Source organism: Nansenia antarctica, assembly GCF_963989245.1.
Source record: "Nansenia antarctica genome assembly, chromosome: 2".
Classification (NCBI taxonomy): domain Eukaryota; kingdom Metazoa; phylum Chordata; class Actinopteri; order Argentiniformes; family Microstomatidae; genus Nansenia; species Nansenia antarctica.
Window position 1 is genome coordinate 15,233,705 of NC_137675.1, and position 12,345 is coordinate 15,246,049.

Sequence of the window (12,345 nt, forward strand, 5' to 3'; positions counted from 1 at the left end):
GGTCTAGGTTTATAGAACTTTGGGGCAACGCCTTCCTTGACATAGATTTTCGCTGGTGGGCCTACCCAGGTTCCCAGTTCCTCTTTGAACACATCCTCATGTTGCTTTAGCACATCCTGTCATGTCAGTTGTAGCTGCTCCATTTTATTCACCAGCACACAGTTCATTCCTAGCTCTTTGATCCATCCCCTGCCTAACAGATTGGGTCCTGTGCCTGCTACGACCACTACTGGTAGCTGTTTTACTTGGTCTCTGTACTTTACAGTCACTTCTGCTACTCCCAGTGTAGGTACTTTTTCACCTGTATACGTTTTCAGAGTCACTGAGCAATCCTGCAGCTCTTTTGTGCCCCCTGCTCTCCATAGCTTGGCATATTCAGTCTTTGTCAAGATTGTCACACTGCAGCCAGTATCCACTTCAAATTTAACAGTACTCTCATTTATGTTAAGCTGTGTGGTAATGGGATCAACTTTTGTTAACTTGGACTCTGTTAGATTGTACATAGTAAACACATCTTCGTCGCTTGAAACATTCTCAGGAGATTCACTTATGTGATGGGCAGACTGCTTTTTATCATTTCTAAAACTCTTTTGCTTGTACTTCCCTCCTCCCTTAAGCTTAAGTTGATCCGGAGTTGAGGATTTGCACATTTTCTTCACATGCCCATTTTTCCCACAGCCATAGCACTTTTCATTGAGAAAACGACAGTCCCTTGCCATATGTTCACCCCCACATCTATAACATGCCAATGGAGTTGTTTGTCCTTGCCACTTCTGTTTTTCCTTCACATTATACACTGGCTCATGGGGTACAGCTTTACTCACAGTACTGTCCAGCGTTCTCGGTCCCAACTGCAGATCCTGCACATCCCTATTTGCAGTTTCCATGGCTTGCGCGACTGTCAATGCTCTGTCGAACGTTAGCTCCGCCTCCGCCAACAACCTCCGCTGTATGCGATCATCTGCTATGCCACATACGAGCCTGTCGCGTAGCATCTCTTTCAATTTGTCACCGTAGTTGCAATGTTGAGCCAGCTCTCTTAGTACTGCCACATACTCCGTCACAGTTTCCTTTGCCGCTCTAATCCTTGAATTAAATTTAAATCTTTGGACTATCTCGCTGGGCTTCGGGTTATAATGCGACTGAAGCAGTGCGGTCAAGACGTCATATGTCTTCTCACCAGGCTTGTCCGGGCTTAACAAGTTCCTCATTAAACTGTATGTCCGACTGCCTACAGAGCTTAGCAATATTGCCCGCTTCCTATCCGCATCCGTAATCCCATTTGCAATGAAAAAATGTCCCAAAACTTCGACATACTCCTCCCACGTCTGGGTGTTACTGTCAAAAGCAGTGAGTGTTCCGACCATCATGGTAGCCATCTCGACGTCTGGGTTATCACTATTAGCTCCCTCGTCCTCCGACATTAACCGAGTTGTCCGCGTTCTAGAACTCACAAGTCGTTCGTCTTTTCCACAACTTCCTTCAAGTTCACCGTTTATCTCGTCGCCAGATGTGATATCTTCCTAATATAATAATGATGAGCGGACAGCGGGTAAACATTAATTGGTTTATAGTTATAAGTGCAGAGCATTACAGAGCATGGCCGTTCCCCACATTAGACTAACCCGGAAACTATACTGCCCCCCCACGGGACCTTCCTGACCCGGCAGATAACCTCTACTACAGGAACTTACTTGGAAACACAGATACAGTAAATAACCAGGTAATTAAATATCTGAAAGAAACAGGATTGATAGGTAGGATTTAACCCTACCCCTCCCCACCATTTTGTTTATTTCTTTCATTTACATTTTTCCCCCTACCCCTCCCCACCATTTTGTTTATTTATTTCATTTACAATTTTCCACCTGTCAAGCTAACGTTCCACACAGTCCGGTAGGGGGTGGTAATGCGCCACACAGTCCAGTAGGTGGCGGTAATGCACCTTAAGCTGGTTGCCAACCGCCAATCAAATAAAAAGAAGAAGAAGAAGAAGATGACAACAAACAAACAAGATAATTGGAAAACAAGGTGAGCAAAGGTAGGGGTGCCACTTGTACTTTCGTCGTCCCCAAATATTGATTAGAACACGTCTGTGATTTACAATGAATAATTCGAATAATTATGTGAATTACTATGTATGTATTGTATTAATTTAAACGTATAATTGTACATTAAACGTTAGCACGCTAGCCTTACCAATGAGTTCCAGTCGGAGAGTGACAGGCAAGGAGTGATTATATGGGTTGTGTGCTCTGCCATTTCAACCATTCAGATTGCTAACATGATGTAGCAATGAACTAGCCAAGTCAGTAAGGCTGCGTTCGTAAATACGCTCTGGAAATCTGATCAGCACTCATGGTGTGCCTCTTGTCCAATCTAATTACTTGATCCCTTTATGACGTTAACCCAGTGTGCGCTCCGGCGCTCTCAGAGCGAATTTACGAACGCAGCCTTAGTTTGTGCATTGGTTAGGCTACTACGTTTTCCATTATTTAGCTGCTTATTCACAACATTTTGGTAAGCTCCACAGCCAACTAGCTAAGCTAACAGTAGTAACTTGTCTGTTTCTCTTCCCACTCAGCAATGTGATCATTTACAGAACATTCCCAACAGTTTCTGAAAATGAAAGACCTCAATGCTAAACAAAACAAACCAATGAAGAAATCTCTTAGAGGAAATGCCACAGGCTGCAATATGTTGGGGATCGGGAATATGTCAAAGTGGTAAGTCATGTGTTTAATCCATGACGTTTAGTTTACTCTTGCCAATGTTTGATAACCTCCAGGGGATTACTTCGGTGTACATTTACATTTTAGACATTTAGCAGCCGCCTTGTCTCAAAGTGACTTACAACAAGTACATTTGTACATTGTCTAAATTAAGTGAATCATCAGTCATGTCATTACAGTAGAGAAACTGTACATAGGAGTAGTGGGGTCGAAGAGGTCTTTAGGAGGGACAGTCAAGATGTCACCTGAAGAGATGGGCCTTCAGTCTTCAACTATAGCAGAAGATAGGTAGTGACAGCAGTCCTGACAGCAGTGGGAAGCTCGTTCCACCACCTGGCACCTAGGACAGTCGCTAGGACAGTGACAATCCAGTACTTCAAATATTATCTCATCATAACTGAATGTGAATGCTTTTTTTTTGGGTGTTTCTCAGTTCTCAATCTGGAACAGTGCAGTGTGGTCCGATCCACAACAGGTACATCAGCCCAATACCCTCCCATGGGGTAGTGGTCCAAACCAGAGTCTTCCACCATGCTTTTTCTGCCGTTCAGAATCAGAACAACACTTTCAGGTTTGGACCTCAAGATGATCTCACCTGTTTTAAAAGAAAAAAGAATTAGACATTGATTCGGAAACATTAATCATGATCTAGCAAACTTTTGTTTCATAGGAGTGGTGGCACACCGCATTTACCAAGACCGATATCAACCAGGATACACTTCCCGCCCCCAGAAACGGCAGGTAAATCCCTATGGTATGCAAGGTTGTTGATTGATGATTACAAACACTAGATGTCTGGGATAAATACATTGGTGTATAAGCAGTGTTCTATTGAGCAGAAGTTAAATAAGGACATCATCTATTCGACCTCGACCACAAACACACCTCGAGGATGACAAAAAGCTATATGGTGTGTCGCGAATAGGTCTAAAATGATATTCCAAGAGGTCTAAAAAAAGCTCTAAAAGGTCTAAAATGTGACTTTTTGAAACTTGTAGGAACCCTGCAGTGAATCCGGTGTCTGACATAACTCTCATTATTTTTGTGTTCAACTTCTTTTTTTTCTTTTTTCATTTAGTTGTGCAGTCTAGCGACGATGATCAAAATATCTCAGGAGCAGCGAGCTTCACCAGGGGAACTGCCAGCTACACCCTGTCCTCACCATCGCCCCCTGGTGGAAGTGTGGACACAGCTGATGATGATTATTTCACCAGCAATCCCTGTGACATCAAGATCCGAATACCAAGGAAGATGCGCATGACAGATTCGGTACTTTGGAGAAACTCTTTAATAACAGTAATTAATATGCACTGTAGCAGTGTTTGTCATTGATACCGTAGGTCAATTGAATGCATGACTGGAATCTGGGGGGACTGCTGATCAAATTGTTTACTCAATGAACGTGATTCACATATCAATATGTGAACTTTTTCATTTCTGTTTGAAGCACTGCATTGTGGGTGATTGTTTATTTCAATGAACATCTTTCATCACTGTCTCTGTCGTGTGGCTTATTTCATTTGATTCAATTGTTTTCCTTTTGACAGCTTGGAAATCTGGTGTTCAAAAAACCCTCCTCCTCCAAACAGAGTAAAAGCAAGGCAGCTATTCCATCCTCTCCTCCTCCTCCTCCTAAGAAGAGAGGAGGAGTTGTAGGAGCTGTCAGGTTGGACTGTAGGTTTGCCAGAATAGGGACACTGAGGAGGAATATCACAGAGCCTGTCACTGTGAGTTCCCACTTTACATAATAGTATCTCCGTGTACTGTGTTAGACACGCCAGGGGGGTATTCCATCAACATCGCTAAAGGAAAATCCAGGTGTATTTTGCTGAAACTTGCGAGACTTATCAAAAATAAACCTGTATTTTTCTTTAGCGACGTTGATGGAATACCCCCCAGATGTACCGGTATGTTATGTTTCCGATTTCCCATTTAGATGATACAGATATTGTTTTATTGCATTGACTCAATGACTTTTTCTTTCCTCAGTTTACAACAGAATACATTCACATTGATGACCAAGGTAAGAATAGGAACATGAGGTGAGTTAGGTATACTATACCTACCTGCAGTATGCAAAGGCTCTTGAGATGTTTCTGTCCCTAAATATCATGTCATGTAATAATAATAATAACTTCGATTTCTATAGCACCTTTCAAAAACCCAAGGACACTTTACAATTCTAAAGGGGAATGGTCAGACAGACAAAACAGAAAACAAACAAAGCAAAACAGTGACTAGGGGCCAAAGGCCTTGGTGAACAGATGGGTTTTAAGGGCTGATTTGAAGGAGTCCAGGGTGGGGGCGTTGCGGATCATTGTGGGGATGGAGTTCCAGAGGGTAGGTGCAGCCATGCTGAACTCTCTGATGTATTATTGCACAATATTCTATGACTTATATGGGATGTCTTCTTCAGGGGAGGCTGGTGGAGGTAGAAATGGGGAGGCTTGGTGGAGGTAGAAATGGGGAGGCTTGGTGGAGGTAGAAATGGGAGGACAGGCTCATTGTAATGCATGGAGTGGAATGAGGAACACGTGTTTGATACCATTCCTCACTCCATTCCATGCTTTACGATAGACCCATCCTCCGATTTCTACCTCCACTAGCCTCCCCTGGTCTTCTTGTATGTGCTTAGTCGCCACGCATGATTTCACTGAATGGGATGGAAGTGAATTGAAATGAAATGAAATGATTGGTTTAATCCATTGGTGTCAGTGCGTCTCCCGGCCTCTGCTCTGACCAGCTGCGAGCAGTGCTTCGGCGAGAGTACGGCCTCCCTCTACCTCAAGACCACCGAGTGGGAGTGTCACCGTCTGCGCCTCCTGCTGGGGATGAGCCGCACCCTGGGGGGCTTCTGGTACGACAGCAAGGCTCTAAGTAGGTCACCCAGAGCACACACACACACACACACACACACACACACACACACACACACACAACAGCTACCTGTACAGCAGGCGAGGCTGGTGGAGGTAGAAATCAGAGGACGGCCTCACTGTCTGGAATGGAATGAGGAATGGCAAATCCAACACACCATTCCTTGCATTACAGTAACTCATCCTCCGATTTCTGCCTCCACCAGCCTCCCTTGTTGTACTGTACAGTAGACTTTACCTTCCATAGGCTGAGGTTCCTGACTTGACACACGCATGGAGTGCATATATCAAGTCAATAATAGTTCTGCTGTGTCAGGATATTAAAAATAAACTCAGTTTAGCTTTGCTGTCCTTATTTAAGATGGGTCTTTGTTTTGTTGACTTTTCACAGGTCTCGGTGAGAACTATATCATCTTGGTGTGTACGACGGCGCTATCGGAACTGGTCCAATCTCAGCTCAATAAAATCTTGGCTGAGATCGGCAGGGCGAACTCTGTGGTGGACTTCACAAGAAGCCTGCCGTTCAGAGCAGCCAACCTTATGCAAATCAGAAGGGAGAGCATCGCGACTGATCTAGATGCATCGTCCTCAGTCCCCAAATGTCCTCGAAATGTGGTGAGTCGTTTAGTTGAACTTGTATGAAGGTAACAAATTGTTCGTTGTTGAGGTTAGGAGTGCTGTATTCTGTCATCGATCCCCACCAGCCTTCTCTGATCACCACATCACAGTTCTGGTTATGTAATGTGTCCTCTCTCTGTCTTTATCTTGGCAGAAGGTCTCCAAGACCTTTCCGTACGCTTCTGGAACTCCTCGGCCTTCTGACGCCTTTCAGCAGGAGTTCGTAAACACTATTCTCTGTCCCCCTGTGCCCCACAAGAGGCCTGGCAGCTCTCGCCCTACACCCCCCCAGAGTCCCCTGTACCCCTGTAGGTCCTCTCAGACCCCTGAGAGGTGTCAGTGGAAGGTCTCCGAGATCTCCAGTCAGTATCTACGCACACAAACCCCGCCCCCTCAGCTCTCTCCGCCAACACGTATCTTTGACAGTAATGAAGATGATGATGATGATGACGATGACGACGACGACGACGTAGTGGAGGCCAAAGATGACTTGGTGGTAGCCATCGATGATGACGTAGTTGAGGCGTTCGCTGGGCCGGTCCAGAGGTGTGGGTGAACTTCATTGTGATGATAATGATGGAGATACAAACAGACTGGATTTATATAGAAATGTATATAGAACTGGTTGATAACCAGATGCTCAAAAAACTATTTGTATTGTCTGTGGTGGTGGCCGGGGGGGTGGTCAGGGGCGGGGGTCAATGTTGAAGCTCCATTGGTGTTGGTGTTGTGAATACTGCAATGAATCAAATAATCAAACATTATTTATATATCACGTGTCATACAAAAGTGTAGTTCAAACAGTTCAGTGCAAAATCCGTTGTTTTGTTTGACTCTGTCATGATGTTTTGGGGGGGGTCATGTGACCAGGCTGATCCTGTACCCGCCTCCCCCGGCCAGAGGAAGTATATCTGTCACCAATGAAGACCTCAACTGCCTCAGCCAGGGAGAGTTCCTCAACGATGTCATCATCGACTTTTACTTGAAGTGAGTGAAGCAACCTTGCTTCCCTTGAACAGGCAGTGGAGGCTGACAGAGAGAAATCAGAGGACGAGCTCATTGTAACAGATGGAATGAGGAACGGTATCAATCACCCATGTTTGCGGTAGCATTTCTCATTCCATTCCATGCATTACAATGAGCCCGTCCTCTGATTTCCCCCACCGCCGGCCTCCCTTGGGTTCACGGTCCTGTATGGTCGCTTTGGATAAAAGTGTCTGCTAAACGGTCTAAATATGTGTAGTTGATAATCCCCAAAAACATGCCATTCCTGTGGTGTTTTGCATTGCTCAGCGTGGCTCTTTATGGTTCATGAAGGTACTTGGTCCTGGCAGAGCTAAAGGAAGAGGACGCTAGCAGGACTCACATTTTCAGCTCCTTCTTCTACAAGCGGCTCACTCAGACAGAGCAGGGAACAAGCCCAGGAAAGGAGGGCCTATCGTAAGCACGGGACATCCTGACTGTCATACACGCTCAGCTGTGCTGTACATTAATTTCATGCCATGTGTAACGTGCTGTAGTGTATTGCCAGGGATTGCAGAAGTTGTAAAAGATGCAATTATTACAGAGTCCGCGTGGAATATGTGACACATTCTAGTGTTTTGGTCCGCATGGCGGCAACCAATCAAAATGTTGGGACTTTTATTTTGAAACACGGAAATACATTACAACGTTGGTGAGAATCACAACACAAACTCGCTAGTCAAGCCAAAGTACTGCAACGCAATGGATTCTGTGAGTAATCCCCTCTGCTACCTATAACCTTACTTTACATTGTTAGCAGGCTCATAAAACAAGCTGTGTTAGTTGACTAGCGATGCGTCATTGAGTTTCAACAACGCGGAAATGTATTAACTTTTTTCGAAAGAAAAGTCAGAACGTTAAATCGAATGCCGACATGCGGACCAAAACACTAGAACGTGTCACATATTCTGTTGGTTTTGTGCAAAAACTCCCGACTGCATTCCAGTGCGAAGAGACGGCGGCACCGGCTGGTCAGAACATGGACCAGGAACGTGGACCTGTTCCAGAAGGACTTCATCTTTGTCCCCATTAATAAATCGTGAGTCCTCCCCCCTTCCTGTACTCTCACAGTTGGTCAGAACATGGGGGATGTGACACAATGAAAAGCATATGTTGTGTCATAAATCATTGTGAGACTTTTTCGGGTAAGAGTAATCTCTGAATTTCGGTTTCCCTTTCGTACGTTTACTTGAGTTGCCTCCTCTTTCCTACCTCTCCTCCTCCTGTCCTTGTTGAAACCCTCTCGTCTCCTCCAGGGCTCACTGGTTCCTGGCAGTCCTCTGCTTCCCTGGCCTAGAGGATCCCCAGTCTGTCCCTGACCCTTCCTGCTGCACGCCGCCATCCACCTCCCCCGGAGGCCCGGAGGCCCCACCCCCATCAACACCCTCAGCCCTATACCTAAACATACATTCTGAGGTAATATCTCTCTGAAAAGTAAACGTTTAATCGCAGGCAAGACTCCATAGGTGGAATATAACTTCACTCCATCTCTTTAAGATGTCGTCATCAAGGCCCAGTTGTTCAGAACTTTTAATCTGGATCAGAATGATCCTGATTCTTTTTTGTTATCCAGGATCAGATCGAGCTGGCTGATTTGCCCTATACGACTCGGAATCAGCCAGATACATTGCCTGATTCTGATCCAGATTAAAAGTTTTGAACCACTGCGCCCAAGACCTCAAAATGGTTGATTCTACTAACCTACTAACACTGATTCCAAACCCTCTCTCTCTCTCTCTCTCTCTTTTTTTTTCAAGGACAAGTTGAATGAAGATGAACAGCAGGACAGTAGTGAGATCTTGTCCAAACCTACAACCTATAAACAGTGAGTCCTACTACCTCGGTTCACCGTCACCATCTAACAGGCTCAGAGAAGTGTAGTTTGATCTCTCTCGTCTCTTGGTGCTGTGTTGTTCGCTTTACTGTCACTAGATGGCACCTCAGTAATTCACTCTGAATTTCTAGGAGCCTACTTCATGGAAAAGTGAAAGGAATATTGTAGAAAGGCTTCAATGACTGTTAATCGTATCCAATCCTATTTACCTGAAACAGACCCTGTATCCTGATCATGGACTCCCTGGGTGGCCACGCTAGAAATCGGGTGGTGAAGACCCTGCAAGAGTAAGACAATTACCTTCTGTTCATTTGTTAGTTAGCAGGTCATTTTCTTTAACTCATCAACTGCCAAAGAATTCCGGAACACTCACCACCTAGAGTGCGAAGTGTTTTATTATAATATAATAAAACGCTGCCATCCACCTCCGGCGTATTATGTGATATTAACCTAGCAACTATACTTTGATTGGCTACAAAATGAAGCATCATAATTTATGCATTTTTTGGTGAATAACGTTGCCCGTGGTGCTCTTTATTCACCAAAATGAATAAAAGAGTGTTGACAGTTTGGGCGACTTTATTATTCACCCATGCCACTGAAGGAGTTAACACTACAACACCCGTGCCTATTACCTACTAGTAGCGCTGCCTTGGGGGTCAAATAGACCCCCTTTTTAGAATGTAAATCTGCTATTTACACACAGAGATCACTAGATGGCACTTCTTTTTTTAGCCTGCCCTACACGGAAAAACTGCAAAACAGCTTTATACTATCTTATCCTGAAGTGATGTTGAAAATGTAAGGATACTGGGTGGTAGAACGCACATATCTAGGAAAAGTCATGAAAGGAGGGTCCTGATATTTGATCGAGTGCAAAGATAGATTTTTTTTTTTACTCACAGGGGTCACCGTGAACTCTCATGGCTCTTCTAGTGTGATATGAAAACCCTGAATTCTGTTAATTCTCTTCAGATACTTGGAGGTGGAGTGGGAGGAGAGGAAAGGCACCCAGAGGAGTTTCTCCATGAGAGGCTCCAACCCACGGGTCCCTCAGCAGAACAACTACAGCGACTGTGGCGTCTACCTGCTCCAATACGTGGAGAGCTTCTTTCAGGTCGGGGTAGACAGTCTATCTGCTCCAATACGTGGAGAGCTTCTTTCAGGTCGGGGTAGACAGTCTATCTGCTCCAATACGTGGAGAGCTTCTTTCAGGTCGGGGTAGACAGTCTACCTGCTCCAATACGTGGAGAGCTTCTTTCAGGTCGGGGTAGACAGTCTATCTGCTCCAATACGTGGAGAGCTTCTTTCAGGTCGGGGTAGACAGTCTATCTGCTCCAATACGTGGAGAGCTTCTTTCAGGTCGGGGTAGACAGTCTATCTGCTCCAATACGTGGAGAGCTTCTTTCAGGTCGGGGTAGACAGTCTACCTGCTCCAATACGTGGAGAGCTTCTTTCAGGTCGGGGTAGACAGTCTATCTGCTCCAATACGTGGAGAACTTCTTTCAGGTCGGGGTAGACAGTCTATCTGCTCCAATACGTGGAGAGCTTCTTTCAGGTCGGGGTAGACAGTCTACCTGCTCCAATACGTGGAGAGCTTCTTTCAGGTCGGGGTAGACAGTCTACCTGCTCCAATACGTGGAGAGCTTCTTTCAGGTCGGGGTAGACAGTCTATCTGCTCCAATACGTGGAGAGCTTCTTTCAGGTCGGGGTAGACAGTCTATCTGCTCCAATACGTGGAGAGCTTCTTTCAGGTCGGGGTAGACAGTCTATCTGCTCCAATACGTGGAGAGCTTCTTTCAGGTCGGGGTAGACAGTCTACCTGCTCCAATACGTGGAGAGCTTCTTTCAGGTCGGGGTAGACAGTCTATCTGCTCCAATACGTGGAGAGCTTCTTTCAGGTCGGGGTAGACAGTCTACCTGCTCCAATACGTGGAGAGCTTCTTTCAGGTCGGGGTAGACAGTCTATCTGCTCCAATACGTGGAGAGCTTCTTTCAGGTCGGGGTAGACAGTCTACCTGCTCCAATACGTGGAGAGCTTCTTTCAGGTCGGGGTAGACAGTCTATCTGCTCCAATACGTGGAGAGCTTCTTTCAGGTCGGGGTAGACAGTCTATCTGCTCCAATACGTGGAGAGCTTCTTTCAGGTCGGGGTAGACAGTCTATCTGCTCCAATACGTGGAGAGCTTCTTTCAGGTCGGGGTAGACAGTCTATCTGCTCCAATACGTGGAGAGCTTCTTTCAGGTCGGGGTAGACAGTCTATCTGCTCCAATACGTGGAGAGCTTCTTTCAGGTCGGGGTAGACAGTCTATCTGCTCCAATACGTGGAGAGCTTCTTTCAGGTCGGGGTAGACAGTCTATCTGCTCCAATACGTGGAGAGCTTCTTTCAGGTCGGGGTAGACAGTCTATCTGCTCCAATACGTGGAGAGCTTCTTTCAGGTCGGGGTAGACAGTCTCTCTGCTCCAATACGTGGAGAGCTTCTTTCAGGTCGGGGTAGACAGTCTACCTGCTCCAATACGTGGAGAGCTTCTTTCAGGTCGGGGTAGACAGTCTATCTGCTCCAATACGTGGAGAGCTTCTTTCAGGTCGGGGTAGACAGTCTATCTGCTCCAATACGTGGAGAGCTTCTTTCAGGTCGGGGTAGACAGTCTATCTGCTCCAATACGTGGAGAGCTTCTTTCAGGTCGGGGTAGACAGTCTACCTGCTCCAATACGTGGAGAGCTTCTTTCAGGTCGGGGTAGACAGTCTATCTGCTCCAATACGTGGAGAGCTTCTTTCAGGTCGGGGTAGACAGTCTATCTGCTCCAATACGTGGAGAGCTTCTTTCAGGTCGGGGTAGACAGTCTATCTGCTCCAATACGTGGAGAGCTTCTTTCAGGTCGGGGTAGACAGTCTACCTGCTCCAATACGTGGAGAGCTTCTTTCAGGTCGGGGTAGACAGTCTATCTGCTCCAATACGTGGAGAGCTTCTTTCAGGTCGGGGTAGACAGTCTATCTGCTCCAATACGTGGAGAGCTTCTTTCAGGTCGGGGTAGACAGTCTATCTGCTCCAATACGTGGAGAGCTTCTTTCAGGTCGGGGTAGACAGTCTACCTGCTCCAATACGTGGAGAGCTTCTTTCAGGTCGGGGTAGACAGTCTACCTGCTCCAATACGTGGAGAGCTTCTTTCAGGTCGGGGTAGACAGTCTATCTGCTCCAATACGTGGAGAGCTTCTTTCAGGTCGGGGTAGACAGTCTACCTGCTCCAATACGTGGAGA